This window comes from Stylophora pistillata, chromosome 4, assembly GCF_964205215.1.
Source record: "Stylophora pistillata chromosome 4, jaStyPist1.2, whole genome shotgun sequence".
Classification (NCBI taxonomy): Eukaryota; Metazoa; Cnidaria; class Anthozoa; order Scleractinia; family Pocilloporidae; genus Stylophora; species Stylophora pistillata.
In genome coordinates, this window is record NC_142522.1 from 20,186,889 (window position 1) to 20,200,700 (window position 13,812).

Below are 13,812 nucleotides of genomic sequence, written 5' to 3' on the forward strand. Positions count from 1 at the left end.
TATTGTTTCTTGCTCAGAAAACCAAAACATAGCGCTATTCATCGAAGAAGAATAGCCGTAATCTTGATTAGGCGATATTGTTTAAAAATCGATCACATGTAAAATTATTTATTCAAGCCGAGCGATTTTTTACATAAACTTTACCAAAATCTCGGACCATCGACTTACTGATGACGTACTCTCTGGTTATCACGGAATTGTTCTCGACGGCAATACTGCACTGAAACACTTTTCTGTTTCGAAACTTCTGCGTTCATTTCAGTTTTTTCGAGAATGGAATTCTCTGAATATGGTCTCGGCTTATAGGCGAGTATTTTCAGTTCACATGTTTTAAGAACCCAATTAAAACAGACCGAAGTTTAGGGTCTCGGCTTATAGCTGAGTTCGGCTCATAGACGAATAAATACGTTAAGACGGAAATGCAGCAGATTTAGAGGTTCGACCATCAATTTCGCCATGAGAGCAAAATAACATTACAGAAATATTCCTTTTTAGCCCGTTATTGCTGTCAGTTTCACTTTACACGTCGGGAAAGTCTATTTACTTTTCGAAAAGATTATTAAGTATACGTTGTAAATTCCTGCTCCACGTATGTACACGCTCAGTTCCAACTCAGCTTTACCATAACAAAACTTCGTTTCATCACCTTCAAACAATACTAATTGCTTCAATTGTATCTCCATTGTCTCTGAACGGACGCAAAGCGAAATTTTACAACTCCCATTTGGGAATTCGTTGAGACCGAGGCTGGCGGTGAGCTTTCGCAGTGGTGTGGGCGTTAAAAACATGCCTGGTGCGTGAGAACATGGTACGTTGCCCCAGGTGAAAAATTCATATTAGTTAGATTCGGAAAACACGTTTCAATTTCAGCTATACATATTTCAAAAGATTTGTTAGCGCCATATTCCAGACTCTTTAAATCCTGTAATACATATAGCTTATTCGTTCCCTTAAAATTCAAATTTTTGGAATATGAAAAACTAACTGCACCTGGCATATGCTGCAAGACAGTATATCTACGTACGCCTGCTGTAACTGAACATTTTCATTAATTCACGTCCAACGCTTTAGTTAAAGATAGGCATTGCAGTCGGGGAAATCAGGAGAAAAAAGGCTCCTTATTCTCCGATCGAGAATAATTATAATGAAACTTCCATGTTTGATTCTAATGTTTATGTCTTAACCATCAACCACCTGCATCCTTAATACTTCTGTTCGTTCTGCATTGCACGATTCTAATGAGCTGCTTTTAAGACCCACTTTTAGAAAGGTAAAGACCGAAAATAAACTCGCATAGTCAGACAGGTGTAATATGAGACATGCAAATTGTGTTTTTGTATTTGAATTCATAAGTGTCGACCTCAATCTGTCTTCTCTGCAATATTTAATGTTCACCCCCACAAGTCGTTACGATATATTAATAATTAAACTTAAGTACATTAATGAACAGTATTGTTTACTGCTTTGAACACTCCCTCCGTTAATCTAGGAGAACCAGACTCTCGATTGAAAAAATCACATGTGCCTAACGTAGAGTGCACAACGTTCTTTATTTCATTTTTTTTAGTCAAACACTTCTTAGTTCAGTTATAGCCCCGGGGGGTTGAGTGCGCTTCAATCTTGCATTGAACCTTTTTCTCAGTGTGATCTTTTTTGTTTTATGTGATCGAAGAAACCGACAATTACACAATTGGACATGCTAAAAAATGGAGGATACTTGATCAGTTTTGCGAAGTTGTAGAGAACTCGACGTCGAGTCAAAGAACGGACACAGCTAAATGGGCTTGACAAACAAGATTCTTAAAGATAATTGATTTCTTTTGTTTTCTTGACGCAATGAGTTTTTTTCTAACAGCGCTTGGAACTTGACTTTTGACCTAACATTCCTTGTATTTTCCTAAAAACAAGATTTCATCACGAAAGCTATTGGAATGTTGACTACCACTTCGTTGAAAGCGTCTTTATAAAAGTCGCCAACACTCCGATCCAAGCCGAGTGTAGACTCAGGGTAATGCATAGTTTCGTACATGGAAACTTTAAGTTTCCTTTGATCCTCCATCTCGCTTTATTGAATCATAGGTATTGTAAGGGTTTTTTTAAGTTAATAACTTAGTGAATTTCAAAATTGACTTGCATTGTTTGATTAAAAACAGCCTTTGTTCTTACCCACTGAATTGTGCCTGGTTGTGGCACCACACGGCAGCCACGCTCTCAGTATTCAGTAGGATTTCTACGCGAATTATTTCTCTTTTCCCAGAAGTTCCACTGATCGCTTGCAAGAAAAGAGCTAGCCTTAATCTTAAAAAATATATAGTTTCATGAACTGAAAAGGCAAATTATTTTGTGGAGCTCCGGCATGTCTTAATCACAAACATATTTCGTGAGTAGTGCACGAGAGGGGACTTAGTTTCACTTGGGCAAGAAAAACCAACAAATAAACTTTTGCCATCCCTGACCGCAATGTGACTCTTCTGTAAAATAAAAGCAAAACCAAAATCAATCAAAACATAATCAAGCAAATGGAGTCAACAACGTGATATCAATCACAAGCCTGCTCAGTTGAGCTGTAGATAATTTTTTGCGAGTCCACAACTGCTTTGAATATTCAAGACAGTATGCAAATAAAGCAGACTGCTGTCAAGCTTGTTACAATAACATGAGGGAGTTGCTCCAATTACCGAAGACAAATACACTTGAATATTTAGTTTTAGCTGGAAAATGCCGTTCCTATTAAATAGCAAAACGCCTCACTTGTCCCCCAAATAAAACATCACACCTTCACTCTGTGCACGAGTGGGTTTGTAATGAATCTATGCTGTCGTCATATATTGTACTTCTGCATATTAAGCGAAAACACTTACTCTCTTTGCATACTTTTATCAAGGCGTGGAGTTTGTAAAGAATAGCATTTCTTTAATTTAGCCAAAACTTTAGCTGGGAGAAGCTCAGCGATTTCACATTTATCGGATCTTTGGGAATGTAAGATTTTGACGGTCTGTTAAAAACATAATTGACTGATCTATGATGTTTGACGTGATTCAAAGCAAACTAAGCAAGGTTCCTTCAAGAAATTGGGAAAAGAGGAACGTGACAGGCGTCCACACGATTACGCGTATGACACACCTCACTGGCTGTGACTTTGAAAGATTAAAAACGCATTTATTTTGCTCAGTAACTGTCACCCCGTATTAGCTATTTCCATTGCATTTTCTCCTCAAACTGAAAGTAAAATAATGTTAACATGCTACATCTTCTTGCCATTTGTTATAATTAAAGCCGTTGTTAAAGTAATTATAATGGAACAATAAATTGCTGACCCTTGGCTGAGTGAGTATGCCACTGCGGTGTAAGCTTGACGAGGGAATTTTTCTGGGAAACAGATCTCTTTCGGGAAATCAAAGAAATTAAGGAAGAAACGAGAGCACGTTAGGGCATATGACAATTGTTACAGGTATCTGATTGTTTTTGTGAAAGAATGTCAACACAGTTGTTTAGTTATTTCACTCAGTATGTTATCACCTCGTATTAGCTTCTTGAAAGCTGTATCCAATCTTTTGGGAAGTAATGTCAATCTTGTTCCATTTTCAAAACTTCTTCTGTCCTTGAGTACACTGAGAAATAAGGAGCACCTTTTTGAAATCCGTAAACCCAAGTCATCTGACTGAGCATGATAAGACCCTAAAGGAAAAAACCAAATAGATCGATTGTAATCATTTTTACAAATAATATTTTATGGTTTATCATTCTTAACATTGGAATCTAAGTAAATGTTGAACGACTAACGCTGTTCTTAAGGATCTATAAACAATTTAGATATATTTTCAATTGTGGGATTTAAAATTACTGGCAATAAGGATGAAGGGAACATATTGCAACGCGAATATAGCTTCGCGTTCTCTGCAATCCACAGCTGCAGAATAGACTCGGTGGCATCCTGCATTAACTTCAGCCGGGTTAACCGTTTTGGCTAAAGAATGCTGTGCTTTCAGTTGCACATTTTAAAGAAGAAATATCCAAGACTGTTCTTCTTCCTAAGCTTCAACATCCTGCATTGGCGCTAAAAAAAGAGATAATCACATAATCGAATGATTTAAAGAGAAAACAACTCAACTGACTTTACACACCTTAAGTCGGACAGACAGAAAAACCTAGAAAGGTTGTGAGAACAAAAGCAGAAGGGCTGCTCGGAAAAGTCACTCCAGAACGGCAAGTCATTTTCCTTTTATATCAGCTGACTTCCCCTTCTTCTGGGTAAATTTTCGGCTATATGACCATCACAAGGCCGGGTAGGGACATATTGGCGATAATACAGATCAGTGATGGAAATCACTGATCCACTACTTTCATGTAAAAGCCACGTTAGGAATTTTGTTTGTATCAACTTCGAGTTCTCATTGGCTCTCGACGATATTTTCCTTTTTTTCTGATCAACGGGTTACAAATAATTCTTGACGGTTTAACCTAAAAGCTCTTTACAGAGGAAATTTTATTTAAGACACTTAAATTACGCTACGCAACTTTTATTATTTAAACGGTAACGAAGCCATAGTGGTTAATAAGCGGCCGGCCGTCCTGGTAAATTTTAAAGACTTGGAGAGCTCCTGAAGACGAATTTCAAGAAGAACGACAATCCAAAACGTTTTTTCAGTTTTCTAAGGATTAATGTCGACAGCTAGGGTGGAATTACAAGGTCGATGCAAGCGGTAATTGAGCTAAGCGAAGGTTTGGTTGTGTAAGCACGTGCATACGTTCGTAATTTAATAGTTTTTACATAAAGGTTAGTTACAGATGCACGTAAATACTCTTTTTATCTCCGTATTGTAGCCTAGAAACTCCTCAACTTCTACATAAGCTTGTTCATTATGCTTTATGTGAGTATAGAGCTGGATAACTTTCGATAAAAGCTTGCATAGGGCCGATTTCCGAATCGAGGAGACAATTGACAATGTTTGATTTTCATGGGGATAGAATGCGTGTAAAGGAATGCTTTAGTATTCGCGGGGAAAAAATTGTCGGAAACTAAATATTTTAGTAATTCAAGGGAGTTTTTGCTATAATCCAGGCAAAGCGCTAAAAACTCCCCAAGTTGTTGAGTGGTCGTACAAAAATTGCATGTGTTCACCTTTTCAAAAATTTCGCGATGTTTTTCCATGTTGACTAAATGCTTTTGGATAAATATCATAGTACCAAGCTTTCAGAAATGGATAAATTTCCCTTTTTTTTCGTGAAAAGATATACTGTGTATTTTCAAATGAGATTGCATTCTCTACTACTAAAAATGATTGAAGAATGAGATACAAGTCAAAACATACTTTCAATACATGTTTTGAATAAAATGTAAAAGTGTAATGAGAGGTTGATCAGCAGCAAATGTAACCTCATTCTCAAGTAGATCTCCTGTGTTTATTAGCTCTTTAACCCCTGAGAGTAACTTATTAAATATTAAGGTCACAAGAATAAAGGACATGATTGGAAACTAAAGAATCTCGAGAACATGCACACTGATGTTGGGGTGGACTGGGTTGAAATAGACAAGGTAGTCAAAGGTGCCAGGAATAACCTGCAGAAGCATTACCAAAAAATGAGGTCTAACTAATCTACTAAAGTGAGCGAAAACTTTTTACAAGTTATTCACTTATCATTAATTGTTTTTAGTATAATTCTTACATGGCTTATTCATTTCTTCCATCCAGTCAAGACTTGCATTGCACAGCTTTGGCATTCAGAACGTTTATAAGCTAACTGGTCTTCATTTGTAGTGGATCCGCGTACTTAACATGTAGGTTAAGTTAGCTGGCAGCATTTGTTGATTTAATTTCATCTCTCATGCTTTCATTTTAAAATAACAAAATCTAAATTAGTATGTTTTTCAGTATATAACCACAAAGTCAGAGATGTTGTTTGGTGAAAGGCTGTTTTCATTAATTTAGCTAAGAAGGGCCCTGACAATGATATTCATAACATAGCTGACTTAACTCTTTTGTAGACACCAACCTTAGTCCTTGAAATCGCAGGCGGCCCAGGCTGTGTCACAGGCTCTGTCACAGGCTCTGTCACAGGCTCTGTCACAGGCTCTGTCACAGGCTCTGTCACAGGCTCTGTCACAGGCTCTGTCACAGGCTCTGTCACAGGCTCTGTCACAGGCTCTTTCACAGTGGATTATTATAGAGTTTGCATAGTGGTTTAGTTGGACTTGCTTTTGAGCCCCATAAATATAAAGTTGTGTCAAATAATAAAAGAAATAAAGTCTTACCTTCATACAGAGCAGTCCGTGCTGTTCTTGTCGCGATTTGAGGCCGTTTTGCTGTGTTTCAGCTCAACGTCCTAGCACTACCAAGTAAAAGGGAAGGTAGGAAACCTCTGTCTCACACACGCTCGCCAAAATTGCTCAAAAAACACACTTAAATACTTCCCCTTAAATCGAAACTTGGCAGCACGAAAGCCAAAACGTAGCCCTTCAAGTTCATCAAAACAAATCCCACAAAAGTTGGGTTGTCGAGCAACCAGTCCAGCGAAAATCTCAAATTTACCGCCATTTCAACGCCGTTAGAATGCGCATCCGTCAAAACCTGTGCAGTCAAATGTTCGTTACGACGCGGTCAGCCTGGACACTAGCAAAATTAGGCCCAACGGGTAGCCCCATGATATGAATGATTCAGTCAGAAATAAATACCAACCCAAAAGTGGAGGGAATATTTTGCTAAATGGCTTGCTGTTTTGTTAAACATTGGCCACAGTTGAGCCTGGGCCGCCTGTGTTGAATTCTTAGACAAAAAGAATGCCATTGTTAAAAACAGACTTGAATCTTGGATGAATTAGGATATCAAGCAGATAACGGCAAAATGCTTTTCAAGCGGGTCAGTGACCCTCATTAATTTAAACACCAACATAATACATTTGCATAGTTAGTTAATATATTATACCTGATTTTGTGGAAGGTTAGATGACTTTTGTGACACGGGTAACAGAAGAACAATTGCAAACTTTGTGGAATTTTCTCCAAACAAATGGTGGCAAGTATTACTGTTCTTGCGGTAATCGGGATGTAGAAATGTGATATATTTTTCTTCATTGTCATCACTTGTCTGCGTTATGTTGTTTAATTTGACATTGATAGGAGAAAATCCTGTCTCAGTCACTCAAGTGAGTTAAAGGGTTAAGTACTGCTTTACACTCAAAGTAATCAATCCAGTCCTGAAATACCCAAAAATTGTAACAGATCCTATTATCAATTGGTATTTGGATATTTAAAACCATGTAAGATTGAATTAAACCCAACCTTCTGATTAATGCTGTATTCTGGCATCGAATGAAAACCTGGACCATTGGCATGGTAGGCTTACTGTTAAAGTACCATAACCACCATGCATGTCAGCACTGGACTCCACACAGTACCAAAAATACATGTCTTCATTGAGACTCACTCGCTCAGGGTAGGATGTGTGAGATGTAGCATATCCAGAGCTTCTGTAGATTTTAGGCCTGAGGGTGAGGTTGCCTTATCTTTCTGAAAATTGATATTTATTTGGGAACAAGACAGGTTATGCAGGAGAAAATGATATGAGAAAAGTTGGTTGAAATATAACGTGGCAATGGAGTTGTTCACAGTAAATAGCTCAGGTTCAAATGGCTTTAAAAGAGGCGTCAATAATAAAATAATTTACGATTGTGATAAAGATTTTGGTAATCTTTATTGAGGGCAGCAGCCAGTGTGTTGAAAAGTGTTGAACATGATCCTAAGAAAACTATAAACTTAGCAAATCAACGTTGACATTTTAATAATATTTATATATAGAAATAGGTAATTGTTTTGTTGATGTTAATAACATTTAACAAGTCACATACTAATTAGATGACTTTTGTATAATTCTGTCAAGAAAATAGACTTGAGAAGGCACAATTATTTACTTCATTGCATGGTTTGTCCAAAGTATTGTCACGTTTAAAGAGAAAGACCTTGACACCATTATATACCGTTATAGCACGAGATGCAGGTGAAAAGCACAAACGATATGATTGAAAAAGCCCCTTTTGCTGAGAAAAGGTCAATTATAGGGCCATCAGTTCATGTGCAGGTGATAATCTCTCATAGTGTGCAGTAAGTTGAACCTGGGAACAAGATTATATAGGAAAATTCATTACCCGACGAGGGAATTCCGCGTTAAACTGCACTTGAAAACCGATATCGCACGAATCGCGAAGCGCGCGCTCTAGAAAGCCATTTCAAAGCCACTTGTCGGAAGTGTCATTATGTTAACGAATAGAAAGCAAGGTTAGTCGTACACGTTTGAACCTTCGACAATTTTCTTTGTACCTCGTGCTCGATTTTACATTAATTTTCGAACTTTTTAAACAAGCTTCATACTATTTAAGGATAATAGTGGTATTTCACTGAATTTACAAGCCGTTTATCGTTAACATCTTCTTTCAAAATTCCAAATAGTTTGCTCGACAAGGATAATTTAAATATATCAACAAAGTTGAAATGGTAAATTGACCACCGTTACGATTATAAAAGCTGACGTTTATAGGAATTGTGGGTTGTGTGTACCTTTAAAGGCAGAAAAAGGAGCTACGTGATTGATGGGAACATGGCAACGAGAAAAACACGAATAAGTTAGTGGAATGAAAAGCGTTCGTTGATACCTGTGGGATTTAGACTGCCGGTTTGAAAGATGAGCTTTTGTTCAAGAGTTTTCCGGCTTTCCGTGCTACCTAAGTGTAAGGAAAGACGGCAGATTGCCATGTGTTGCTTAGAATGGTTAGGTAAATTAAAATGTCTAGTGACTGGTTTCGATGTGTTCTTGTCATTCCTCTCCACGTCGCGAAGGTGTTCTCGGAATCGGTCACCTAGTCTTCTGCCTGTTTCGCCGATGTAAATCTTTTTGCAATAAGAGCAAGTTATAAAATAGATTACATTGGTGGAGGTGCACGTAAAGTGATCGGGGATCTTAATGGATCGTTTGGCTCCCGATATTTTCTCAGTGTTGTGAATGAAAGGACACGTTTTGCATCGTGCAAGAGCGCATTTAAAAGTGCTTGGTTGGTCATTAGTCTGAAAAGAACTTCTGACCAAAAAATTGCATATGTTTTTGTCGCGTTTGAATGAAATGAGCGGAGGTTGCGAAAAGATAGTGCTCGTCTCTGGATCGTTTTGAAGTAATTTAAAGTTTTTAAGAATGATGGATTTAACTGAGTGGTTGTGAGGGTGAAACGTGAGAGTGAATGGAATGCGATCGGAATCTTCCTTTTGTGACGTTTGTAGTGCTGAGTGTCGATCAATAAGTTGGGTGCGGTGGTAACCCGCTTGAACAACAGAATCAGGGTAACCACGTTCATCGAAAAACTGGCACATTGACTCTGATTTGTGGTGGAAATCAGAGTCATCACTAAATAAACGACGAAGTCTTAGAAACTGAGAAAAAGGAATGGAATTCTTAACGAGAGACGGATGCAAAGACGAATACAATAAGTAATTATGCGAGTCTGTAGGTTTGTAATACACACTAGTGCATAAACCGTTGCCTTCGATTGAAACTTTGATGTCTAAAAACGATAAAGAATTGTCAAAAATTTCCCAGGTATATTTCAGAGCCGGGTGAAAAGAATTGACTGCGGTTATGAATTAAGTCAGCTCCTCTCTGGTAGAGGAGGTGGAGCCGATACAGTCGTCGATGTAGCGACCGTAGAGTTCAGGTTTGGAGCCGTTGTATTGGCTGAAAAATTGGTGTTCGACAAAACCTACAAAAAGATTGGCATAGCTAGGTCCCATTTTGGTACCCGTGGCTACACCATTGGTTTGTTTGAAAAAGTTGTCCCGAATGAAAAACAGTTGAGTGTGAGCACTAGTTCGGCTAAGCGTAGTAGTGTTTCAGATTTAGGTTCCTTAACAGTACGTTGATCAAAAAAATGTTTAAGGGCCAGTAGACCTTCGCCATTAGGATTGACAGTGTAAAGAGACGTAATATCCATGGTGAAAAGAAGTTTGTTTTGACCAAGGCAATCAAAGTCGCGAAAACTTTGAAGAGCGTGTTGGCTGTCTTTAATATATGATGGTAGAGTTTTGACGATGGGAGCTCTTTACCTCTTCGGTGGCAAACTGAGAGTAATGAAGTGTGCAAGCGAAAGCGCTGATTTCAAGTGAAATAACATCGCGATTAAAGTAAGGTAAGTGCCTTGAAGTGTAAATGCGTCTATTGATCGATTCTTTATTCCTTTAAAAACAAAAAAGTTTTTCATGAAAAGTCCAAAAACTTCAATCTTTTATTTGTAGAAATTCACTACAGGCGACTGCCACTAGCTGAATCGTTGGGATGAGCATTCGACTGAAAGTTGATGGAAATATTCACTGGAGAGCTTTTGAGCGATACTTTGGTGAACAATCCATCTAGAACTCTTGCTGCTAGATCATCAATGCCGTTATTCATTGATGTTGCGTTATTGCCAACTACTGATGGAAGTGCAACGTTGTGGACATAAATATCTCGCAAAGCTTTAGTGCGTGGACCGTCGCCGGCGTTGGCAGCTGTGATAGTCGTAGTGGTACGACTGAAAACCCAGCCAACTTGCTTGACATCCTTTGTCGTTTTTCTAAAAGATTATGGCTGCAGATGGATACTGAACCCGGGTTGGCGTGACCTGTTAGCTCGGAGATTGTTTTTTATGGGGCTGTGCTCACAGGATTTTCTCGTTTTTGGGATGTCGCGAGCGAAAGAGGTTTTTCATGCCTCTCCAAGAATTTGAAGTTCAATTCAAAACAAGGAAGAACCCCACGTTCACTTTGAAAACGCTTTTGTTGTTTTTGCTCTTTAGAATGTGACAATGGTTTTGAAAACATTTTAAATTGACTTAGAAACCAAACTTTGTAACAATTTGACGATAGTTGTTGTGCTTAGTGACGTAGATGCGAAACAATTTCGCTTAGCCTCGTTTTCAACTCGCAATTCCACGCAAAATACCTCGCTTCGTTAACCAAGCAGAATGCGAGATCTTATTCAATGATGCGACTCTCCACCAAATCATCTGGATATTTGTGTTTGCCATGTTTAATAAACACCACGTGAGTTCATTGGCATAATACATATATCATGACATTTCCTTTCCAAACAAATATGCAGAGTAATAAACATGCAATTCAACACTGTCCACAGTTTATTGTCCAAGACTCATGAAACTGAGGACCGTTGTAAGAAATGAGTTCATCAGCCATCCCATAGCGCACAAAGGTGGATTTAAGTTGGGTGATGACTTCAGAACTAACGGTGCTGTTGCGAAGCAAGCCAATGTCTACCCATTTTGAGTAACAGTCGACGGTTAGAAGAAAATCCTTTCCACCAAGGGTATATAGATCGCAGGCAATCTTTTGCCAGGGCCGATGTGGGACTTGATACTGTATCAGGGGCTCTTTGGTATTGTTCTTTGTATGTTATAGACATGAACTACAATTTGCAATCAGATCTTTTATCTGTGCATGTATGTTTCATCAGTGCAGGATGTTGCGGGTTCTTTGTGTGCTCCTTTCAATTCTCAGGTGGTTTTCGGGAATTCTTCGGAGCATTTCGAGTCTCAGACGTTCTGGAACAATAATCTTTTAACAGAATTCCGTTAGCTTCATGGATTTCTTCTTTGAAAATCCAGTGATGATGGTGTTGCATCAGCAGGTATTTCATGTTTGTGTTAGGCCATCCTTGTTAGGTCAGTTGTGTAACATTCTGAAGGGTTGGATCTGCTTTTGTTGCTTCTTGAAAATCTTTCAATTTCTGTTCTGAAATTGGAAGATTGGCTATCAGGAAATGGATTTGCATTTCAGTTTCAGCATTAGGTATCCCTTTCTTATTGTGAGTAGTCTTCATATGGGTTTTGGATACTGCATCAGATATGAACATTAGTTTTCCAGAGACGTACCTCACTTTAAGGTAGTAGTGCTGAAATCGAAGCAGTAAGCGTTGAGTTCTGGCTGGTGCTTTTGCAATTGGTTAGGCGAATATTGCTTCTAGTGGTTTGTGATCGGATGCTACTTCTATTTCTTTGCCATACAGATACTGATGAAAGCGTTCGCATCCAAATATTATTGTCATTGTTTCTTTCTCAATTTGGGCCTTCCCCTTTCTAACAATCAGTCAGGGATTTTAATGCATATGACACAGGCTGATTATCTTGAGGCAAGACAGCTCCAAGTCCTGATTGGGATGCATGTACTGAAAGCTTTACAGGCTCGTTCACATTTAGTAGCTTAGTACTGGCTTTGAGGTTAGGATCTTCTTAATTTCATTTGGAGCTCTTTCTTACTGCTCCCCCCAGTGTCAATGTACCTATTACTCTTAGCAGCTCAGTTAAAGAGCTCATGTTTGGGATGCATATGAACTTACTTAGGCAGGTTAACATGCCTAGCGGGCGCTTCACATCCTTCTTGTTTTGTGGGCATGGCAAGTTGAGCATTCCATCAATCTTTGATTCATCAGGTTTGATCCCATCTTAGGTAATCTTGTCACCAATATAGAGAGGGACATTAGGGTTGCGATGTTATGGTGTTGACCCTTTTTCTTTAAGCGGTATTGCGGTGAAGAACAACCCCCATTGCGGTGTTGTGGTAATCTCAAACCTTACGGTGTACGATGTTTGTAATTTCAAATTGACCGTGTTCGGTAAAATAAACTATTTCCGGTGTTGGAGTTTATTCTTTAACACTTATAAAGACTAGATTCTGATTACCTATGGTTAATTGTCGAACAAAATAAGCGACACATCCAAGTTAACCTTTATTTAATAAACATCAGCTGATTAACCCTAGGCCGTGTTCGTTATTATTTTAATTGACCTCTGGACTTCTACCACACGCACTATCAGCCAGCCAAAGATCAGCGCGTGGTAAAGATGAGTGAAGCCAGACCAGGTAAATCCTGAGACTTATACTATATCGCGGTTTAGGTGTGTTGATGATAATTCTTGGGGTGATGCGGTGTTTGCTCTAGTTTGTTTGCAGTCTTGCGGTATTCAGAACCCCCTGTGTCCCCCTCAACATACAAAACTTCGGGAATCTTGATTTCACACTTTTGTTTCTTCAGTTTAATCGCTTTATTTTGGGCTCTCAAGCACATTTCTGAGTGCTCCGTCATGGCTCTCTTATTCTTTGCCCCACACAAGAAGATCATCATAATTTTATAACTTCTGCTCCTTCGATTTCTTCAAAAGAAACTTGCATTTTCTTCTGAAATACTTTATTTTGAGGAATTCAAGCCAAATGGTAACCGATCATATTTGAAACGACCAATGGTGTGTTAAAGGTTGTGAGAAGAGCACTAGGGTGGTCGAGCTTTACATGAAGCCATCTTTGGCATCCAATTCGCTGAATAATTTAGCGCTAGTTAGCTTGCTGTTTCTCTCAGCGGCTGTTGAGTGTTGAAAGTTTTCTCTCTTTACTGCTCGGTTCAAATCTTTTGGATCAAGACAGATTCTCAGACATCCGTCTGGCTTTTGCATTATCACAATGGGGTTAAGTCATTCTCTTGGCTGATGAATCTCCTCCATGGCACCTAGCTGCTCCATTTTCTCTAGCTTTTCCTTTAGCTTGGATATAAGGGTGAATGGAACTTTCTAGGGTAAGGATGACAGACTTAACTTCTGAGTTAATTTCAATATGATGTTCCCCTTCAAGCTCTCAGAGACCTTGAAATAGGTCGTTAAACTCATCAAGAATTGAACTCTCTGTGGTGACATTAGCTGTATCAATAGTTCTGACAAACCTAATCAAGCTCAGTTCCTGACATGTTCCTAGTAGGGAAGGTTGACCCTCAACCTCAACAACAAAGAAAT